This window comes from Triticum dicoccoides, chromosome 4A, assembly GCF_002162155.2.
Source record: "Triticum dicoccoides isolate Atlit2015 ecotype Zavitan chromosome 4A, WEW_v2.0, whole genome shotgun sequence".
Taxonomy (NCBI): Eukaryota; Viridiplantae; Streptophyta; class Magnoliopsida; order Poales; family Poaceae; genus Triticum; species Triticum dicoccoides.
The window spans coordinates 78,303,878-78,328,250 of record NC_041386.1 but is presented as its reverse complement, the minus strand read 5'-3'; the positions used below and the strand labels follow the sequence as shown (position 1 = coordinate 78,328,250).

Below are 24,373 nucleotides of genomic sequence, written 5' to 3'. Positions count from 1 at the left end.
ACCACCTACGGTGGAGTTTTATTTATATGATGAGCATAAGGAGATGTCACTTTATGATTTTTGTCAGGTTTGTTTGGTCCCTTTCGAGGGCACGACAGAGGAACCACATCGCGGCGATGTGGATGGGTTTATTGATACCATCACTGTAGGGGAAACGAGGAAGGTTTTCGATGCACGAATCACTAGCATACATTTTCCTGTTTTACGCTACTTTGCAATATTTGCTAGCGGTTGCTTAATTGGTCGCAGAAACTGTGGGAATCTTAGTGTTCCTGATATTATTATTTTGTTCCATAGTTTATTCAGTGATAACTCTGTTAGTATGGGCAATATTATTGCTAAACGGTTAAGTCTGAACCGTACAAAGGGCCCCATCTTTGGAGGCATCTATGCTTCACGCCTAGCTGCACATTTTAACATACCTATTAGGCATTATGAGAAGGAAGAAAAATTGCTGCCTCGTGTTTATTTAGATTATAAGAGTATGGTGGCACACGATTTTATTGTTAAGAATAGGGAACAGGAGCTTAAATACAAATTTTTCTTTCATAAACATCATCCTGAGACTATTACCCTGCCTACTCCTTCCTTGTTTGATTTATCTTCAGGCCAGTACCTTGTTCTGTTAGAGGCTATTCACGCCTATTGGAACCCTACATCAGCAACAGAGCCAGAGTCGGAACCACAAGTTGATCCTCCACGACAGTCTAATTACCATTGGGATCTGGAGATGATTGCCAACCAATGATAATCAGAGTCTTCTTCATCGCAGTACGACCCCAACTATTACTATGGATATCCGCTAGGCCAACCGTGGCCATAGACCAACTTAGGCCAAAAGCCTAAGCTTGGGGGGGGTACGTATTTCTCACCGACATTACATTCATGTTCACACACTCATTGCTAGATGTCGGCGTTCATACTTTTTCATTGTATCATCCATGCTAGTTTATTTTCCTTTTTATGCTTTATTCTTGTGTGTTTAATAAACGTTAAGAAAAACAGAAAAATTTAGTTGTAGCTTTTAATTAGTTTACTTTCCATGCTTGTAATAGTAATTAAAAAGAAAACTCAAAAAGATTTCCTGTTCTTCTTTTGCTTGTTGGGAGCTTTCCCGTGTAAATAGTTTTATTTCTTTTCTTTGGGGGTCGATAGGAGAAGACCATAATTAAATTGTTGAAGTGGCTCTTATATGCATTGTTGTCGATCTGACAAAAGAGCCCATATTGCCTTGTCTTCTCTTGTTTACTGAATGCTTGCAGATTCCAGCTTAGTCCAATGCACGTGCACTATTATTATTATCCACATCATTCGGTCGTGCAAGTGAAAGGCAATTATGACGATATATGATGGACAGATTGAGATGAGAAAATCTGGTATGAACTCGACCTCTCTTGTTTTTGTAAATATGATTAGTTCATCGTTCCTGATTTAGCCTATTATGAATAAACATGTTTGCAATGACAACTAGAGATCATAGTTTCTTGTGCCATGCTTGATTAGCTAGGAGCTTATAATGGTTTACCTTGCGTGCCAACATGCTATTAAAATGGTTGTGATGTGGTATGATAGGGTGGTATCCTCCTCTGAATGATCTAGGTGACTTGACTTGGCACATGTTCACGCATGTAGTTGAAACAAAATCAACATAGCCTTCATGATATTTATGTTCATGGTGGATTATATCCTACTCATGCTTGCATTCGGTGTTGATTAATTTTAATGCATGTTCATGACTGTTGTCGCTCTCTAGTTGGTCGCTTCCTAGTCTTTTGCTAGCCTTCACCTGTACTAAGCGGGAATACTGCTTGTGCATCCAACTCCATAAACCCCAAAGTTGTTCCATACGAGTCCACCATACCTACCTATATATGATATATACCTGCCGTTCCAAGTAAATTGGTATGTGCCAAACTCTAAACCTTCAAATAAATATCATGTTTTGTATGCTCGAATAGCTCATGTATCAACTAGGGATGTCCGTATCTTCCATGTTAGGCGGGTTATTCTCAAGAGGAGTGGACTCCGCTCCTCACTCACAAGAAAATGGCTGGTCACCGGGATGCCCAGTCCCATGCTTTATGCAAACTAAATCAAAATAATTGCAAACAAAACTCCCCCTGGGACTCTTGTTAGTTGGAGGCACTCGTTGTTTCGAGCAAGCCATGGATTGATGCTTGTTGGTGGAGGGGGAGTATAAACTTTACCATTATGTTTGGGAACCGCCTATAATGTGTGTAGCATGAAAGATATCACCATCTCTTGGTTGCTATGTTGACAATGAAAGTATACCGCTCAAAATATTATTCACCTCTATTTCAAAAACGAGCTCTGGCACCTCTACAAATCCCTGCTTCCCTCTGCGAAGGGCCTATCTATTTACTTTCATGTTGAGTCATCATCCTCTTATTAAAAAGCACCAGTTGGAGAGCACCGCTATCATTTGCATCCATTACTGTTAGTTTACATTGAGTATGACTTGAGTGGATCTCTTTTACCATGAATTACAATGTTTAGTCAGTCCTTGATCTTTAAAGGTGCTCTGCATTTATGTTTTGCGGTCTGAGAAAGGGCTAGCGAGATACCATCTTGTTATATCATATAATGATTGTTTTGAGAAAGTGTTGTCATCCGAGATTTATTATTATTGCTCGCTAGTTTATTATGCCATTGATTTGAGTAAACATGAGACCTATGCATTATTGTGAATATGGTTAGTTTATAATCTTTGCTGAAAACTTGAATGCTGGCTTTACATATTTACAACAACAAGAGCAAACAGAGTTTGTAAAAGTTTTTCTTTATCACTTTCATTTTATCAACTGAATTGCTTGAGGACAAGCAAAGGTTTAACCTTGGGGGAGTTGATACGTCTCCGTCGTATCTACTTTTCCAAACACTTTTGCCCTTGTTTTGGACTCTAACTTGCATGATTTGAATGGAACTAACCAGGACTGACGCTGTTTTCAGCAGAATTGCCATGGTGTTATTTATGTGTAGAAACAAAAGTTCTCGGAATGACCGGAAACTTCACGGAACATCTTTTCAAAAATAATAAAAAATCCTTGCAAAAGATGAAGACCAGGGGGGCCACACCCTAGCCACGAGGGTGGGGGGCGCGCCTGCCCCCCTACCTCGTGGGCCCCCTGGAGCTCCTCCGACCTCAACTCCAACTCTACATATTTGGTTTCGAAGAGACAAAAATCAGGGAGAAAGATTCATCGCATTTTACGATACGGAGCCGCCGCCAAGCCCTAAAACCTCTCGGGAGGGCTGATCTGGAGTCCGTTCGGGGCTCCGGAGAGGGGAATCCATCGCCATCGTCATCATCAACCATCCTCCATCACCAATTTCATGATGCTCATCACCGTGCGTTAGTAATTCCATCATAGGCTTGCTGGACGGTGATGGGTTGGATGAGATTTATCATGTAATCGAGTTAGTTTTGTTAGGGTTTGATCCCTAGTATCCACTATGTTCTGAGATTGATGTTGCTATGACTTTGCTATGCTTAATGCTTGTCACTAGGGCCCGAGTGCCACGATTTCAGATCTGAACCTATTATGTTTTCATCAATATATGAGAGTTCTTGATCCTATCTTGCAAGTCTATAGTCACCTACTATGTGTTATGATCCGTTAACCCTAAAGTGACAATAATCAGGATACTTACCGGTGATGACCGTAGTTTGAGGAGTTCATGTATTCACTATGTGTTAATGCTTTGGTCCGGTACTCTATTAAAAGGAGGCCTTAATATCCCTTAGTTTCCGCTAGGACCCCGCTGCCACGGGAGGGTTGGACAAAAGATGTCATGCAAGTTCTTTTCCATAAGCACGTATGACTATATTCGTAATACATGCCTACATTACATTGATGAATTGGAGCTAGTTCTATGTCACCCTAGGTTATGACTGTTACATGATGAACCGCATCCGGCATAATTCTCTATCACCGATCCATTGCCTACGAGCTTTCCATATATTGTTCTTCGCTTATTTACTTTTCCGTTGCTATTGCTATCATCACTACAAAAATACCAAAACATTGCTTTTGCTATCATTACCTTTTTCTACCGTTACCACTACTATCATATTACTTTGCTACTAAACACTTTGCTGCAGATACTAAGTTTCCAGGTGTGGTTGAATTGACAACTCAACTGCTAATACTTGAGAATATTCTTTGGCTCCCCTTGTGTCGAATCAATAAATTTGGGTTGAATACTCTACCCTCGAAAACTGTTGCGATCCCCTATACTTGTGGGTTATCAGAAGCGAGGATACTCCAGTGGCTATCATGCTAGTTTCATTGAAGTAAGACTCGAGCTTCAAAAGCTGACGTTTTTTATACTCTGTTATCATACACATACATCATCATATATTGCATCATACATTGCATCATCATAGCATGCATCATATGTGCATGGATATACTGGTTTATATGGAAGGAATCGGTTTTCAAGCCGGGTTATATTATTCATACCTTTAATAGCCAACATGGCTGGATTTTTTTATGGTTATCAATAACCAGTATTATGATTGAGGTTTTCAAAGCCGCTCCAGAGTAATGGCTATTCTTTCTTCATTCAAGAATACCAGCTCACAACAGAGAGCAAGGTTCAATATTGATATGCAAGAATTTCAGTAATATTATCTGGACAATGGATATGAATTATAATGAAAGGAATAGTCCCGAGTCGCTGCAGGCTTACGACCCAGCACTTGGGGGCTACATTATTCAAATCATGATTATACCAAATATGGAAGTCCCATGTCGATGCAAGCATGCACCATGAAACTTGGGGGCTAATGCAAGGTCATTTTTTACTTGTCTTATTGAAGACCCGACTCATCACATCGTAATGAGCCGGCCCTTGGGGGCTCCTAATTGCTCCTGTCAAAATTTCAAAGTACACAAGCTTTAATCCATTATATTGAAGGGTCCATTGCTCAGTTGGTAGAGCACAAGACTCTTAACCTTGTGGTCGTGGGTTCAAGCCCCACGATGGGGTCTACATCATACGATGTTATTTTCAATGATCATATCTGCAAAGTCTCTGCTCATTATTGCATAATGACCCGACCCTTGGGGGCTACACTGATTGCAATTTTTATGAGCATAAGGCAATTACAAGTCTCAGGTTGCTGCAAAGCATGACAACCCGGCACTTGGCGACTACATATGTGGAATATCCAATTTTGATTAGTGATTGAGATGAACAACCTGGATTTCTTTAAGGTTGCAACATTTCTATTGAAGCAAGTCTTAAGCTGTTACTACGCTCCCTTCTTAAGACTTGGGGGCTACAAGTGATATGCATATAAGGGAGGTACGCTTTCAAGCTTGATGTTAGCAACAATTATGACCCGGTGCCAACAATATTTACAAACTGGCAATTTTGGCAATGATAAACCGGCAGGTTCTACATCTTCAAGCCGGCTGAAAATCAGATGAGTATTTCAAGACCAACATTTTTTTGGTGAAGCATTGGGAGCTGAATCAAATGAATTATTCTTCACAATATTTTTCTGTGAGAGACCAATGTCAGCAAATTGATTATGAGGCTGGCCTATTGACCCGGACTTTTCAGAAGGAGGAAATAACAAGGACTTAAGGATGATCAGGATGAGTTTAACATGGATAAATCCAAATTACACTGGGGGCTAATGTCGGGGATATACCCCGCGGTGTAACCCGGTCGGATGTATGACCCGGCCGAACTTGGCGACTCACTAGTGACCTGTCCTGACCCAGCGACTGACTAGTAACCCGCCCAGAGTTGGCGGTTCATTGGTGACCCGGTAGACGGGTCAGAGGAGCGACAAGACCTGGTGGCCCAGAAGGCGGCTCATGGAAGGCCGACTCATGTTATGATGGGCCGGTTTAAGGCATAAGGAATATTCTCTTACAAAGGGAGCAAGACTAGGATTCCACTTGTAATAGAGTAGTCCTAGTCCTACTAGGACTCCACATGTAACCCGCCCCTCCAACTTATATAAGGAGGGACAAGGCACCCCAAGATGGACAAGTTCCCTCAAGTTGGACAGATTAAGGGTTAGACAAACAAGTCTATAGCTTTCGAGATAGAGCATCCTTGTAATCATGTTCATCATCATCAATATCAATGAAACAGGATGTAGGCTTTTACCTCCACCGTGAGGGGCCAAACCTGGGTAAAATCTCATGTCTCTCGGTTCCGACCAACCCCTCTCAAGCTATCACATAGATGTGTTGGCCTCACGACTAAGTCCTTTCAACAAGGACATCTGCCATGACAAATCCATGACACACCCCATCTCTGATGACAATTTGGGCGATGGAGGTGCGGAGGATTTCGGGCCCCCGTTGGCGTGAGGTACCCCATTCACGTTCTTGTTAGGTTCAGTATCTTGGCAAGGGCTATGCCGCAACAATGATGTCCCTCTATAGGAATATTGTTGGGGAACGCAATATTTCAAAAAAAATCATACGATCACGCAAGATCTATCTAGGAGATGCATAGGAACGACCGAGGAGAGTGTGTCTACGTACCCTTGTAGACCGAAAGCGGGAGCGTTTAGTAACGCGGTTGATGTAGTCGAACGTCTTCACAAACCAACCGATCAAGTACCGAACGCACGGCACCTCCGCGCTCTGCACACATTCAGCTCGGTGACATCCCTCGAACTCTAAATCCAGCTGAGGCCGAGGGAGAGTTTCGTCAGCATGACGGTGTGGTGACGATAATGATGAAGTTACCGACGCAGGGCTTCGCCTAAGCACTATGACAATATGACCGAGGTGGAAATCTGTGGAGGGGGGCACCGCACACGGCTAAGAAATCAACTTGTGTGTCTATGGGGTGCCCCCCTCTCCCGAAGGAGGGGAGGAGGAGGAGGGCCGGCCTCAAGGGGCACGCCCAAAGGGGGGATTCCTACTCCTAGTAGGAGTAGGTTTCCCCCTTTCCTAGTCCATGTAGGAGAAGAAGGAAGGGGAGGAGAGGGAAAAGGAAAGAGGGGGCCACCGCCCCCTCCCTAGTCCAATTCGAACCAGCCCATGGGGGGCACGGCCACCCCTTGAGGCCATTCTCTCCTTTCCCGTATGGCCCATTAAGGCCCACTACTTCCTCCGGTGAATTCCCGTAACTCTCCAGTACTCCGAAAAATACCCGAATCACTCGGAACCTTTCTGATGTTCGGATATAGACTTCCAATATATCGATCTTTACGTCTAAACCATTTCGAGACTCCTCATCATCTCCGTGATATCATCTGGGACTCCGAACAACTTTCGGTACATCAAATCACATAACTCATAATACAAATCGTCATCGAACGTTAAGCGTGCGGACCCTACGGGTTCGAGAACTATGTAGACATGACCGAGACACATCTCCGGTCAATAACCAATAGAGGAACTTGGATGCTCATATTGGGTCCTACATATTCTACGAAGATCTTTATCGGTCAAACCGCATAACAACATATGTTGTTCCCTTTGTCATCGGTATGTTACATGCTCGAGATTCCATCGTCGGTATCCTCATACCTAGTTTAATCTCGTTACTAGCAAGTCTCTTTACTCGTTCCGTAATGCATCATCCCGCAACTAACTCATTTGTCACATTGCTTGCAAGGCTTATAGTGATGTGCATTACCGAGAGGGCCCAGAGATATGTCACCGACAATCAGAGTGACAAATCCTAATCTCGATCTATGCCAACTCAACAAACACCATCGGAGACACGTGTAGAGCATCTTTATAATCACCCAGTTACGTTGTGACGTTTGATAGCACACTTAGCGTTCCTCCGGTATTCAGGAGTGGCATAATCTCATAGTCATAGGAACATGTATAAGTCATGAAGAAAGCAATAGCAATAAACTAAACGATCATAGTGCTAAGCTAACGGATGGGTCTAGTCCATCACATCATTCTCTAGTGATGTGATCCCGTTCATCAAATGACAACACATGTATTATGTTTCCGGTTAATACAATTCTAGCATGAATATTAAACATTTATCATGATATAAGGAAATAAATAATAACTTTATTATTGCATCTAGGGCATATTTCCTTCAGTCTCCCACTTGCATTAGAGTCAATAATCTAATTCACATCGTCATGTGAGCTAACACCAATAGTTCACATATTTATGTGATTAGTGCACATCTCCATGTGACTAATACCCAAAGGGTTTACTAGAGTCAATAATCTAGTTCACATTGCTATGTGATTAACACCCAAAGAGTGATCATGTTTTGCTTGTGAGAGAAGTTTAGTCTACGGGTCTGCAACATTCAGATCCGTATGTATTTTGCAAATTTCTATGTCTACAATACTCTGCACGGAGCTACTCTAGCTAATTGATCCTACTTGCAATATGTATCTAGATCGGTGTCAAAAGCTTGCATCAACGTAACTCTTTACGACGAACTCTTTTATCACCTCCATAACTGAGAAATATTTCCTTAGTCCTCTAAGGATAATTTTGACCGCTGTCCAGTGATCTACTCCTAGATCACTATTATACTCCCTTGCCAAAATCATGCTAAGGTACATAATAGGTCTGGTACACAACATAGCATAATTTATAGAACCTATGACTAAGGCATTTCTATTTTCTATTGTGGTCGGGTTTTGAGCCTTTTCTCAACTTTACACCTTGCAACACAGTCAAGGACTCCTTCTTTGACTATTTCATTTTGAACTACTTCAAAAACTTGTCAAGGTATGTACTCATTGAAAATTTTATCAAGCATCTTGATCTATCTCTATAGATCTTGATGCCCAATATGTAAGCAGCTTTACCGAGGTCTTTCATTGAAAAATTCTTATTCAAGTATCCTTTTATGCTATCCAGAAATTCAGTATCATTTCCGATCAACAATATGTCATCCACATATAATATCAGAAATGCTACAGAGCTCCCACTCACTTTCTTGTAAATACATGCTTCTCCAAAAGTTTGTATAAAACTATATGCTTTGATCAACTCATCAAAGTGCATATTCCAACTCCGAGATGCTTACACCAGTGCATAGATGGATCGCTGGAGCTTGCACACTTTGTTAGCATCTTTAGGATTGACAAAACCTTCTCATTGCATCATATACAACTCTTTTTTTAATAAATCCATTAAGGAATGTAGTTTTGATATCCATTTGCCAGATTTCATAAAATACGGCAACTGCTAACATGATTCGGACAGACTTTTAAGCATCGATACGAGTGAGAAAATCTCATCGTAGTCAACACCTCGAACTTGTCGAAAACCTTTTGTGACAATTCGAGCTTTGTAGATAGTAACACTACTATCAGCGTCTGTCTTCCTCTTGAAGATCCATTTATTCTCAATGGCTCGCTGATCATCGGGCAAGTCAATCAAAGTCCATACTTTGTTCTTTATACATGGATCCCATCTTAGATTTCATGGCCTCAAGCCATTTTGCGAAATCTAGGCTCATCATTGCTTCCTCATAGTTCGTAGGTTCGTCATGATCAAGTAACATGACCCCCAGAACAGGATTACCATACCACTCTGGTGCGGAACGTACTCTGGTTGACCTACGAGGTTCAGTAGTAACTTGATCCGAAGTTTCATGATCATCATCATTAACTTCCTCACTAATTGGTGTAGGCATCACTGAAACTGATTTCTGTGATGAACTACTTTCCAATTCGGGAGAAGGTAAAATTACCTCATCAAGTTTTACTTTCCTCCCACTCACTTCTTTAGAGAGAAACTCCTTCTCTAGAAAGGATCCATTTTAAGCAACAAAGATCTTGCCTACGGATATGTGATAGAAGGTGTACCCAATAGTTTCTTTTGGGTATCCTATGAAGACGCACTTCTCCAATTTGGGTTTGAGCTTATCAGGCTGAAACTTTTTCACATAAGCATCGCAACCCCAAACTTTAAGAAATGACAACTTAGGTTTCTTGCTAAACCACAGTTCATACGGTGTCATCTCAACGGATTTTTAGATAGTGCCCTATTTAACATGAATGCAGTTGTCTCTAATGCATAACCCCAAAAACGATAGTGGTAAATCGGTAAGAAACATCATAGATCGCACCATTATCTAATAAAGTACGGTTATGACGTTCGGACACACCATTACGATGTGGTGTTCCAGGTGAGGTGAGTTGCGAAACTATTCGACATTGTTTCAATTGAAGGCCAAACTCGTAATTCAAATATTTCGTCCCCGCAATCAGATCGTAGAAACTTTATTTTCTTGTTATGCTGATTCTCCACTTCACTCTGAAATTCTTTGAACTTTTCAAACGTTTCACACTTGTGTTTCATTAAGTAGATATACTCATATCTGCTCAAATCATCTGTGAAGGTCAGAAAATAACGATACCCGCCGCAAGCCTCAACACTCGTCGGACCGCATACATCGGTATGTATTATTTCCAATAAGTCAGTGGCTCGCTCCATTGTTCCGGAGAACGGAGTCTTAGTCATCTTGCCCATGAGGCATGATTCGCAAGCCACAAATGATTCATAATCAAGTGATTCCAAAAGTCCATCTGCATGGAGTTTCTTCATGCGCTTTACACCAATATGACCTAAACGACAGTGCCACAAGTATGTTGCACTATTATTATCAACTTTGCATCTTTTGGCATCAATATTATGAATATGCGTATCACTACGATCGAGATTCAATATACCATTTATATTAAGTGTATGAACATAGAAGATTTTATTGATATAAAAATAATGACTATTAATCTTTGAATTAAATGAATAACCGTACTGCAATAAACATGATCCAATCATATTCATGCTCAATGCAAACACCGAATAACATTTATTTAGGTTCAACACTAATCCCGAAGGTAAAAGGAGTGTGCGATGGTGATCTTATCAACCTTGGAATCATTTCCAACACACATCGTCACCTTGCCCTTAATTAGTCTCTATTCATTTTGCAACTCCTATTTTGAGTTACTAATCTTAGCAACTGAAACGGTATCAAATACCTTGGGGTTACTATGAACACTAGTACACATCAATAACATGTATATCAAATATTCTTTTGTTCATGCCATCCTTCTTATCCGCCAAGTATTTGGGGTAGTTCCGCTTCCAGTGACCATTCCCTTTGCAGTAGAAGCACTCAGTTTCATGCCCAGGTCTAGCTTTGGGCTTCTTCACAGGAGTGGCAACTTGCTTGCCGTTCTTCTTGAAGTTCCCTTTCTTTCCCTTGCCCTTTTGCTTGAAACTAGTGGTCTTGTCAACCATCAACACTTGATGCTTTTTTCTTGATTTCTACCTTTGCCAATTTCAGCATCGCGAAGAGCTAGGGAATCGTTTTCGTTATCCCTTGCATATTATAGTTCATCATGAAGTTCTAGTAACTTGGTGATAGTGACTAGAGAACTCTGTCAATCACTATCTTATGTGGAAGATTAACTCCCACTTGATTCAAGTGATTGTAGTATTCAGACATTCTGAGCACATGCTCACTAGCTGAGCTATTCTCCTCCATCTTGTAGGCAAAGTACTTGTCAGAGGTCTCATACCTCTCGACTTGGGCATGAGTCTGAAATACCAATTTCAGCTCTTGGAACATCTTATATGCTCCGTGGCGTTCAAAACGTCTTTGAAGTCCCGGTTCTAAGTCGTAAAGCATGGCGCACTAAACTATCAAGTAGTCATCATACCGAGCTTGCTAAACATTCATAACGTCTGCATCTGCTCCTGCAATAGGTCCATCACCTAGCGGTGCATCAAGGACATAATTCTTCTGTGCGGCAATGAGGATAATCCTCAGATCACGAAGCTAGTCCGCATCATTGCTACTAACATCTTTCAACATAGTTTTCTCTAGGAACATATCATAAATAAAACGGGGAAGCTATACGCGAGCAATTGATCTACAACATAGATATGCAAATACTATCAGGACTAAGTTTATGATAAATTTAAGTTCAATTAATCATATTACTTAAGAACTCCCACTTATATAGACATCCCTCTAATCATCTAAGTGATCACGTGATCCATATCAACCAAACCATGTCCGATCATCACATGAGATGGAGTAGTTTTCAATGGTGAACATCACTATGTTGATCATATCTACTATATGATTCACGGTCGACCTTTCGGTCTTAGTGTTCCAAGGCCATATCTGCATATGTGAAAGCACAAGTGCTCCCTGGGTGGTTTTGGTAATTAATGTCAACATATCTCTTGTTGGACTAACACTTTTACCTAGTATGTTTCAGATAAGTTCAACAATGGAGTGGCATGGACTAGAGGATGTGGAACCCCTTCAAGATGCTAAGGACAAAGGATTGGCTCAATCTTCAAGATCAAGACTCTACATTTTCTATTTTAGTGGTCCAAGATCACATTGAGTCTATAGGAAAAGACAATACTATCAAGAGGGGATGAGGTGTTTCTTAATGGCTTGCTTGCTCAAAGTGCTTAGTGATATGCTCCAAAACCCTCAACTACCTTCCCACATCCACATATGACCTAAACCAAAAGTCAAACTCGGCCCCACCGATTCTATCTATCCGGAGCCACCGAGTTTCAGATGTCATAGCCACTGCCACAAACCCTAGCAAATCGGTCTCACCGAGATGGGATTGTAATCTCTCTGTGTATGTCCATTACCAAAATCGGTCTCACCGAGTTTGAGCAATCGGTACTATCGAGATTACAATGAAAACCCTCTGGTTAGCTTATTATCAAAATCAGTCCCACCGAGTTTGTGTAATCGGTCTCACCGAGTTTGCCGGACCAACTCTCTGGTTAGCTTATTACCAAAATCGGTCCCACCGAGTTTGTGTAATCGGTCACACCGAGATTACGTTATGCCCTAACCCTAACCATATCGGTCCTACCGAGTTGCATCTCAGTCCCACCGAAAATCCTAACGGTCACTAGGTTTGTTGAATCGGTCCGACCGTGTTTAACCATTCGGTCCCACCGAGTTTGGCAAATTGTGTGTAACGGTTAGATTTTGTGTGGAGGCTATATATACCCCTCCACCCACTCTTCATTCGTGGAGAAAGCCATCAGAACATACCTACACTTCCAATACACATTTTCTGGGAGAGAACCATCTACACTTGTGTTGAGGTCAAGATATTCCATTCCAACCATATGAATCTTGATCTCTAGCCTTCCCCAAGTTGCTTTCCACTCAAATCTTCTTTCCACCAAATCCAAATCATGTGAGAGAGAGTTGAGTGTTGGGGAGACTATCATTTGAAGCACAAGAGCAAGGAGTTCATCATCAACACACCATTTGTTACTTCTTGGAGAGTGGTGTCTCCTAGATTGGCTAGGTGTCACTTGGGAGCCTCCAACAAGATTGTGGAGTTTAACCAAGGAGTTTGTAAGGGCAAGGAGATCGCCTACTTCGTGAAGATCTACCGCTAGTGAGGCAAGTCCTTCGTGGGCGACGACCGTGATGGAATAGACAAGGTTGCTTCTTCGTGGACCCTTCGTGGGTGGAGCCCTCCGTGGACTCGCGCGACCATTACCCTCCGTGGGTTGAAGTCTCCATCAACGTGGATGTACGATAGCACCACCTATCGGAACCACGACAAAAACATCGTGTCTCCAATTGCGTTTGAATACTCCAAACCCTTCTCTTTACATTCTTGCAAGTTGCATGCTTTACTTTCCACTGCTCATATACTCATTGCATGCTTGCTTGATATGTATTGTGTTTGTTAAACTTGTGCTTAAACTCCACTTAAACTTAAGAATATTAAAAACTGCAACTTTTGGCACTTAGTGTCTAATCACCCCCCTCTAGACACCTCTTCTCGATCCTTTCAATTGGTATCAGAGCTTTGGTCTCCATTGACTTGGTTTAAACACCATTAGAGGAAGATGGATGTGTCTACTTTCGGGAGTCTTAGACATAGAGTGCCTATTCTTGATGGAGAGTATTTTCATGAGTGGAAAAATGAAATGCTTGAGATTTTCAATGAATATCATTTGAACAAGTACATTACTAGCCCTTGTGCACCTCATGTTGATCCTTTGCACCCTACGCTAGATGAAGATATTGACATGATTCGCAATCTTAGAACTATTGAGCTCATCATTAGAGGCTTGCCTAGAAACTTGATTAGATGTTTGCCTACTCTCAAGTGTGCCTACACCATATGGAGATTTCTTGAGGAACGATTTCCAGATTATTCCTTGAAAAATTTAGACGAAATTCTCCATAAGTCTATTGCCTTGAGTAAGATGAACTCTAGTGATCCTAGCTTTGGTGATTGTCTATTTGAGCTTACCAATCTCATGCGTGCTAAAGGAAATGTTGGAATCATTAGCGATATCATATCTGAAGCTATTAGAATTCATAAAGGTAACCATTGTGATGATCATTTATCTAATGAATTACCCTCTCTAGGAATTGATCAATCACAAGATGATGTTGAACATGGATACTATGATGAAGATGATGATAGTGACTATGATCTTGATGATGCAATGAGGCATTTTGGTCTTATGGCAAATCTTCGTGGCTACATGGCTGGAGGAAAGGAATGGGTCCTTGATAGTGGATGTACTGATCATATGACCGGAGATAAAGATATGTTCCGTGAGCTTGCTGAAAACGACGACCCTTGAAAATATGTCACTTTTGGTGATAATTCAAAGGGTAAGGTGGTTGGCCTTGGTAAGGTGGCCATCTCACATGATAGCTCCATACAAAATGGCATGCTCGTTGAATCCCTTGGATACAATTTACTTTCAGTTTCTAGACTCGCGGATTTCGGTTTCAATGTCTTATTCACTGAAGTAGATTGCCAAGTGTTTCGTAGAGACAATCATAAAATGGTCTTTACCGGTATACGTAGAGGAGATCTTTACATTGTTGATTTCACTAAAAAAGGCTCAACCTAGAACTTGCTTAATTACCAAATCTTCTAAAGGCTGATTGTGGCATAGAAGACTAGGTCATGTTGGTATGCGAAATCTTGATAAGCTTATTAAAGGTGATCATATCCTTGGAATAAAAGATATCATATTTGACAAGGATAGACTTTGTAGTGCTTGTCAAGCAGGGAAACAAGTTGGAGGAAGTCACCGCGTGAAGAACATCATGACCACAAGAAGACCACTCGAGCTACTTCACATGGATCTCTTTGGTCCAAATGCCTACAAGAGTCTCGGTGGTAACTCATTTGGTCTAGTCATAGTTGATGATTTTTCAAGATTTACGTGGGTGTTCTTTCTTGATGACAAATTGCAGGTCCAAAAGATCTTCAAAAACTTCGTTAGGAAGGCCCAAAATCAGTTTGACGTGAAGATCAAGAAGGTTCGGAGCGACAACGGAACGGAGTTCAAGAACGCAAATGTGGACACCTTTCTTGACGAAGAAGGGATTTCACACGAGTTCTCGGCTACGTACACACCTCAACAAAATGGAGTTGTTGAAAGGAAGAACCGGACTCTTATCGAGATGGCAAGAACGATGCTTGATGAGTACAAAACGCCAAAGCACTTTTGGGCGGAAGCGGTTGAGACAGCTTGTCATGCAACAATCGCTTGTATCTTCACAAGCTACTCGGCAAGACGGCATACGAGCTCCTCACCGGTAACAAACCCCAAGTTGGATACTTTCGAGTATTCGGCTCAAAGTGCTACATTCTTGATAAGCATCATCGTTCTAAATTTTCTCCTAAATCTCATGAAGGTTTCCTACTTGGTTATGGCTCAAACCCTCACACTTACCGTGTCTACAACAATTTCACCCGAAAGGTTGAAGAGACGGTAGATGTGAAGTTTGATGAATCTAACGGCTCGCAAGTAGAGCAATTGCCAATTGATGTAGGAGACAAAGACCCTTCGGAAGCAATTCAAGACTTGTCCATTGGCAAGATTCGTCCAACGGAAGTGAAGGAGAGTACCTCGTCTGTCCAAGTGTAAGCTTCTACCTCACGACAAGGTGAACCAAGAGTTGATACGGAAGCATCCACAAGTGGGACACACCAAGATGAACATCAACAACCTCCTTCTCCACCACGACAAGAGAACGACAACGTCAACAATGAAGAAGGCCAAGAAGAAGCACAAGATGAAGAGGATGTTCCACCCCGACCCAAGCAAAAGCTTTCATGAGTTCGAGCAAGAATTTCTAAGGATCATCCCGTCGAGCAAATCTACAATGATATCCAAACCGGGAGAATCACTCGCTCTAAAACTCATTTAGCTAACTTTTGTGAACATTACTCATTCATCTCTAGCATTGAACCTATGAAGGTTGAAGAAGCATTGGAGGATCCGGACTGGATAAACGCTATGCATGAAGAGCTACACAACTTTGAGAGAAATCAAGTGTGGACATTGGTCGAGAATCCCGACAACAACCACAACATCATTGGTACCAAATGGGTGTTTCGCAACAAGCAAGATGAAGATGGACAAGTGGTTCGCAACAAAGCATGTCTCGTCGCCCAAGGCTACACACAAGTTGAAGGTATGGACTATGGTGAGACATATGCTCCCGTTGCTAGACTTGAGTCCATTCGCATCTTACTTGCTTATGCTAATCACCATGATATCACCTTGTACCAAATGGACATTAAAAGTGCTTTTCTAAATGGCAAAATTGAGGAGGAAGTTTATGTTAAGCAACCTCCCGGCTTCGTCAATCCTAAGAAACCTAATCATGTTTACAAACTTCACAAAGCCCTTTATGGTCTTAAACAAGCTCCTAGAGCATGGTATAAATGCTTGACCAAGTTCCTTATTGAAAAAGGCTTTGAAATTGATAAAATTGATTCTACTCTTTTTACTAAAAGGGTTAAAGGAGAACTATTTGTGTGCCAAATATATGTTGATGATATCATATTTGGTTCAACTAACCCTCATTTTAGTGAGAAGTTTGGAAAGCTAATGTCGGAGAAGTTTGAGATGTCTGTGATGAGTGAACTCAAATTCTTTCTCGGTTTGCAAATCAAGCAAACTAAGGAAGGTACCTTTGTCTCTCAAACGAAGTACACCAAGGACTTATTCAAGAAGTTCAATATGCAAGAATGCAAAGGTATGACTACACCCATGCCTACTAGTGGACATCTTGATTTGACCAAAGATGGCGAACCGGTTGATCAAAAGGTTTATCGCTCTATGATTGGTTCATTGTTATATCTATGTGCCTCTCGTCCCGATATTATGCTAAGTGTGTGCATGTGTGCACGATATCAAGCTGCTCCTAAAGAGTGTCATCTTAAGGCTGTGAAAAGGATAGTGAGATACCTAATCCATACACCAAATTTTGGCATTTGGTATCCGAAGAGGTCCTCTTTTGATCTTGTTGGCTACTCCGATTCGGACTATGCCGGAGACAAGGTTGGTAGAAAATCCACTTCGGGTACTTGTCAATTCCTTGGTAGATCTCTTGTGTCTTGGTCTTCCAAGAAACAAAACTCGGTATCATTATCCACCGCCGAAGCAGAATAAATTGCCGCTGGTTCATGTTGTGCTCAATTACTTTGGATGACCCAAACTCTTAAAGATTATGGGATATATGTGAAACATGTTCCATTGCTATGTGACAATGAAAGTGCTATTAAGATTGCTCACAATCCCGTGCAACATTCTCGAACTAAGCATATTGAAGTTCATCATCATTTCATTCGAGATCATGTTGCAAAAGGGGACATTAACCTTAAGCATGTTCACACCGATAAGCAATTGGCGGATATATTCACTAAACCACTTGATGAGAAAGTGTTTTGCGGGTTGAGAGGTGAATTGAACATCATTGATGCTTCAAACTTGGAGTAGGAACTCCATTTGATACATGCGGGGCATGAGCCTATGACTAATCCTCGATATTTCTCTTATGATGCTATTCATATGTCTTGGATATATTTGTACCTTGCATGTTATCTAACCCGTGTAGGTACTTGGTTGAATCTAAATCTATGAGATTGCAACTCACTCACATCTTGAGCAATCTCTACATCACCAAGTCTCTACACAATGGTGGTTGAAGACAAGGAAGCACGAAACCATTCAAACATATCCTTTGGCAAATTCTATGTTGAGTCTCATGATTGTCATTTTGGATACACAAGTGCTCTTCCTTTCAAAGCTAACCCATGTAGGTAGATGAACTCAAACTCCAAGTGGTGCTCCCAGCCCTTGATGAACTACATCAACCTTGAGCAACCCACACAAGTTCAACTACATGAGCAAGATCAACACCACCACCCAAGGTATGTTATTCCATCTTAGAGAAGCTTTACTCCAAGTCATGAGTCAAAGCAACTCGACAAGATGTGAATACATCAAAAGGCTTAAACAAAAAATGGAACCCCATTTTGAGCTTAAATGATGAGTATGACCTATGATCAAGTGCTCTCACTTGACTCCTAAGTCAATATACTCTAACATAGGTGACTTTGTCGCCGACCATCTCTAGATGAAGTTCTCGTGTGTCTCTCCATGCTTTTGTCTCTTGCATATATGTTTCCCTTCATCTAGAACTTTTAGTTTCTTTTCTTTCCTTTTTGTTCTGCATTTTCTGCATCCAATTCATTGCAAATCTTTCAGTAAATTCTTTGCATATCCTTGTGAGATCTTACTTGTCTAGTGAGCTGAGGTGACAAGTGGTTTCACTCTAATGAACTCGGTCACACCGGTTTGTTCTCTTCGGCCCAACCGAAATCTTTCGGTGCAACTGAAGCACACAACTCGGAGTCACCGATTCCACCATAGGAAAACCAACTTGCCACTTATTCCTGATTTCTGTTTGCTCCAGCTCCACTCAATGATTCTTGTCCTCTACTAGCATCATATTAGACATGCTGCTTTGCTCTGTGACTCGAGGACCAACCCATTTGTATCACATGTCCAGAAGAGCCCTTCTTGGAAATTGATGTCAAAGGGGGAGAGAGAGATCACATCAAAGCTTAATCCTTCCTATAGGGGGAGAAAGAGAGAATACTCAGGGGGAGAGAGTTTCTCAACTAGGAGAAAGTAATATCATCAAATACCCCAGATGCTTGGTGTTCAAGAGGAGAGATGTCACACGTCTTTAAGAGGGGAAAGACATGTTTGGTTGCTTGCTTTAGCTCAAGCTCTGTTGTTTCCTTTTTTGTTGCTCTGATTTTCTATTCCCTATCTTCTCCCAATATCCCATGCAGATTCAGGGGGAGCAAGACATCTAAGGGAAGGAAATCTCTGATTTTATTGGATATCTTTACCTTTGGGGACATGTCTATATCCAATGTGGTACTTAGTACTCACTCTACATGTCATCCCAGTCTTGGTTCTCTTGTGGTTTCTCTTGCTTGCTCTGGTTAGTAGGTGTATCTGTGTTATTTAACCTTGTTTGCGCAGGTTCATCCCATCCTAAGCCAACTCAAGACCACAAGGTAAGTATATGCATCACAATCATGTGAATGAGAAGTTCTTGCTGATGTACATATTATTTGCAAGAAGGATTCATGAGCATGAATGTACATTTCTCACATTCACATCATTTTCTCTGATGCATATAGCCAAGATACATGTAACACATTGCTTACTCTATCATGTTTACGCATTCACATGCTCCTATATTCAATATTCACATGATTGCATACATGTAGGGGGAGCCTACGCATGTTACATGTCTTTACAAAGCTTTACTTGCTATTCTCTATATCTTTATCTAAAGCTTTGATGTATGTTGTCATCAATTACCAAAAAGGGGGATATTGAAAGCACAAGTGCTCCCTGGGTGGTTTTGGTAATTAATGTCAACATATCTCTTGTTGGACTAACACTTTTACCTAGTATGTTTCAGATAAGTTCAACAATGGAGTGGCATGGACTAGAGGATGTGGAACCCTTCAAGATGCTAAGGACAAAGGATTGGCTCAAGCTTCAAGATCAAGACTCTACATTTTCTATTTTAGTGATCCAAGATCACATTGAGTCTATAGGAAAAGCCAATACTATCAAGAGGGGATGAGGTGTTGCTTAATGGCTTGCTTGCTCAAAGTGCTTAGTGATATGCTCCAAAACCCTCAACTACCTTCCCACATCCACATATGACCTAAACCAAAAGTCAAACTCGGCCCCACCGATTCTATCTATCCGGCGCCACCGAGTTTCAGATGTCATAGCCACTGCCACAAACCCTAGCAAATCGGTCTCACCGAGATGGGATTGTAATCTCTTTGTGTATGTCCATTACCAAAATTGGTCTCACCGAGTTTGAGCAATCGGTACTACCAAGATTACAATGCAAACCCTCTGGTTAGCTTATTACCAAAATCGGTCCCACCGAGTTTGTGTAAGCGGTCTCATCGAGTTTGCCTGGCCAACTCTCTGGTTAGCTTATTACCAAAATCGGTCCCACCGAGTTTGTGTAATCGGTCCCACCAAGTTTGTTTAATCGGTCACACCGAGATTACGTTATGCCCTAACCCTAACCATATCGGTCCTACCGAGTTGCATCTCAGTCCCACCGAAAATCCTAACGGTCACTAGGTTTGCTGAATCGGTCCGACCGAGTTTAACCATTCAGTCCCACCGAGTTTGGCAAATTGTGTGTAACGGTTAGATTTTGTGTGGAGGCTATATATACCCCTCCACCCACTCTTCATTCATGGAGAAAGCCATCAGAACATACCTACACTTCCAATACACATTTTCTGAGAGAGAACCACCTACACTTGTGTTGAGGTCAAGATATTCCATTCCAACCATATGAATCTTGATCTCTAGCCTTCCCCAAGTTGCTTTCCACTCAAATCTTCTTTCCACCAAATCCAAATCCTGTGAGAGAGAGAGTTGAGTGTTGGGGAGACTATCATTTGAAGCACAAGAGCAAGGAGTTCATCATCAACACACCATTTGTTACTTCTTGGAGAGTGGTGTCTCCTAGATTGGCTAGGTGTCACTTGGGAGCCTCCAACAAGATTGTGGAGTTGAACCAAGGAGTTTGTAAGGGCAAGGAGGTCGCCTACTTCGTGAAAATCTACCGCTAGTGAGGCAAGTCCTTCATGGGCGACGACCGTGATGGAATAGACAAGGTTGCTTCTTCGTGGACCCTTCGTGGGTGGAGCCCTCCGTGGACTCGCGCAACCGTTACCCTCCGTGGGTTGAAGTCTCCATCAACGTGGATGTATGATAGCACCACCTATCGGAACCACGACAAAAACATCCGTGTCTCCAATTGCGTTTGAATACTCCAAACCCTTCTCTTTACATTCTTGCAAGTTGCATGCTTTACTTTCCGCTGCTCATATACTCATTGCATGCTTGCTTGATATGTATTGTGTTTGTTAAACTTGTGCTTAAACTCCACTTAAACTTAAGAATATTAAAAACTATAACTTTTGGCACTTAGTGTCTAATCACCCCCCTCTAGACACCTCTTCTCGATCCTTTCAATATGCTAGGCTCGTCAAGTTTAACCTGAGTATTCTGCGTGTGCAAAACTGGCTTGCACCCGTTGTATGTGAACATAGAGCTTATATCACCCGATCATCATGTGGTGTCTCGGCACGACGAACTATCACAACGGTGCATACCCAGGGAGAACACGTGTACCTTGAAATTTAGTGAGAGATCATCTTATATCGCTACCGCCGTACTAAGCAAAATAAGATGCATAAAGGATAAACATTACATGCAATCAATATAAGTGATATGATATGGCCATCATCATCTTGTGCCTTTGATCTCCATCTCCAAAGCACCGTCATGATCACCATCGTCACCGGCTTGACACCTTGATCTCCATCGAAGAATCATTGTCGTCTCGCCAACTATTGCTTCTACCACTATCGCTACCGCTTAGTGATAAAGTAAACCAATTACATGGCGATTGCATTTCATACAATAAAGCGACAACCATATGGCTCCTGCCAGTTGCCGATAACTGTGTTACAAAACATGATCATCTCATACAACAATTTATATAATCACGTTTTGACCATATCACATCACAACATGCCCTGCAAAAACAAGTTAGACGTCCTCTACTTTGTTGTTGCAAGTTTTACGTGGCTGCTACGGGCTTAGCAAGAACCGTTCTTACCTACGCATCAAAAACCACAATGCGGTATAGTGATTGCTTTTTGATCTTCAGAAAGAACCCTGTTCATTGAATCCGATTCAACTAAAGTTGGAGAAACTGACACCCGCCAGCCACATGTGTGCAAAGCACGTCGGTAGAACCAGTCTCATGAACGCGGTCATGTAATGTCGGTCCGGACCGCTTCATCCAACAATACCGCCGAATCAAAAGACAACTAGTGACGGCAAGAAATATGTATATACCCACGCCCACAACTCCTTTGTGTTCTACTGGTGCATCTAACATCTACGCATAGACCTGACTCGGATGCTACTGTTGGGGAACGCAGTATTTCAAAAAAAAATCCTACGATCACGCAAGATCTATCTAGGAGATGCATAGCAACGAGCGTGGAGAGTGTGTCTACGTACCCTTGTAGACTGAGGCGGAAGCGTTTAGTAACAAAGTTGATGTAGTTGAACGTCTTCACGATCCAACCGATCAAGTACCGAACGCACGGCACCTCCGCGATCTGCACACGTTCAGCTCGGTGACGTCCCTCAAACTCTAGATCCAGCTGAGGCCGAGGGAGAGTTTCGTCAGCACGACGACGTGGTGAGAGTGATGATGAAGTTACCAACGCAGGGCTTCACCTAAGCACTACGACAATATGACCGAGGTGGAAATCAGTGGAGGGGAGCACCGCACATGGCTAAGAAATCAACTTATGTGTCTATGGGGTGCCCCCCTCTCCCGTATATAAAGGAGGGGAGGAGGAGGAGGGCCGGCCTCAAGGGGCACGCCCAAAGGGGGGATTCCTACTCCTGGTAGGAGTAGGTTTCCCCCTTTCCTAGGAAGGCGAGGAGAGGGAGAAGGAAAGAGGGGGGCGCCGCCCCCTCCCTTGTCTAATTTGGACCAGCCCATGGGGGGGGGCACGCGGCCACCCCTTGAGGCCCTTCTCTCCTTTCCCGTATGGCCAATTAAGGTCCACTACTTCCTCCGGCAAATTCCCGTAACTCGCCGGTACTCCGGAAAATACCCGAATCACTCGGTACCTTTCCGATGTCCGAATATAGACTTCCAATATATCGATCTTTACGTCTCGGCCATTTCGAGACTCCACGTCATGTATGTGATCTCATCCGGGACTCCGAACAGCCTTCAGTACATCAAATCACATAACTCATAATACAAATCACCATCAAACATTAAGCGTGCGGACCCTACGGGTTCGAGAACTATGTAGACATGACCGAGACACATCTCTAGTCAATAACCAATAGCGGAACCTGGATGCTCATATCGGCTCCTACATATTCTACGAAGATCTTTATCGGTCAAACCGCATAACAACATACGTTGTTCCCTTTGTCATCGGTATGTTACATGCCCGAGATTCGATCGCCGGTATCCTCATACCTAGTTCAATCTCGTTACCGGCAAGTCTCTTTACTCGTTCCGTAATGCATCGTCCCGCAACTAACTCATTAGTCACATTGCTTGCAAGGCTTATAGTGATGTGCATTACCGAGAGGGCCCTGAGATACCTCTCCGACAATCGGAGTGACAAATCCTAATATCGATCTATGCCAACTCAACAAACACCATCTGAGACATCTGTAGAGCATCTTTATAATCACCCAGTTACGTTATGATGTTTGAAAGCACACTAAGTGTTCCTCCGGTATTCGGGAGTTGCATAATCTCATAGTCATAGGAACATGTATAAGTCATGAAGAAAGTAATAGCGATAAACTAAACGATCATAGTGCTAAGCTAACGGATGGGTCTAGTCCATCACATCATTCTCTAATGACGTGATCCCGTTCATCAAATGACAACACATGTCCATGGCTAGGAAACTTAACCATCTTTGATTAATGAGCTAGTCAAGTACAGGTATACTAGGAACACTTTGTTTGTCTATGTATTCACACATGTACTAAGTTTCCGATTAATACAGTTCTAGCATGAATAATAAACATTTATCATGATATAAGAAAATAAATAATAACTTTATTATTGCCTCTAGGGCAAATTTCCTTCAAATATTGTCTTCCACGTTCTATCCACGTCCCGATAATGTGTCTAGCGTCGTCGGGGGCGCGTGGAGGTGTGTCTCCGTCGGATCTCACGGGATTCGGCCGGTGATGGTCTTCGGTGGATCCGTTTGGATCCGGTCTTCTTCTTCTTTACAAAGGGTAGATTTTATTGACCCAGAATGAATCATCGAGCATTCATCTTGGTTTGGGTGTTTACAGGTTTGATGCTTTCAATCTACGGCTTTCTTCATCGGCGATGGTTGCTGCTCTGATGCACTGGTCTTACGAGGCCTTAGCACAACAACTACACGGCTGTCTACTACAATAAAGTTTGT

At 42.1% G+C, this 24,373-nt stretch overlaps 1 non-coding gene across 1 annotated transcript; it reads left to right on the top strand.

Annotated features, from left to right (window-relative positions):
- Positions 1–4,940: 4,940 nt before the first annotated feature.
- TRNAK-CUU lies at positions 4,941–5,015 on the top strand. Its single transcript has one exon. It is a non-coding gene; the product is annotated as a tRNA-Lys (tRNA).
- Positions 5,016–24,373: the final 19,358 nt, after the last annotated feature.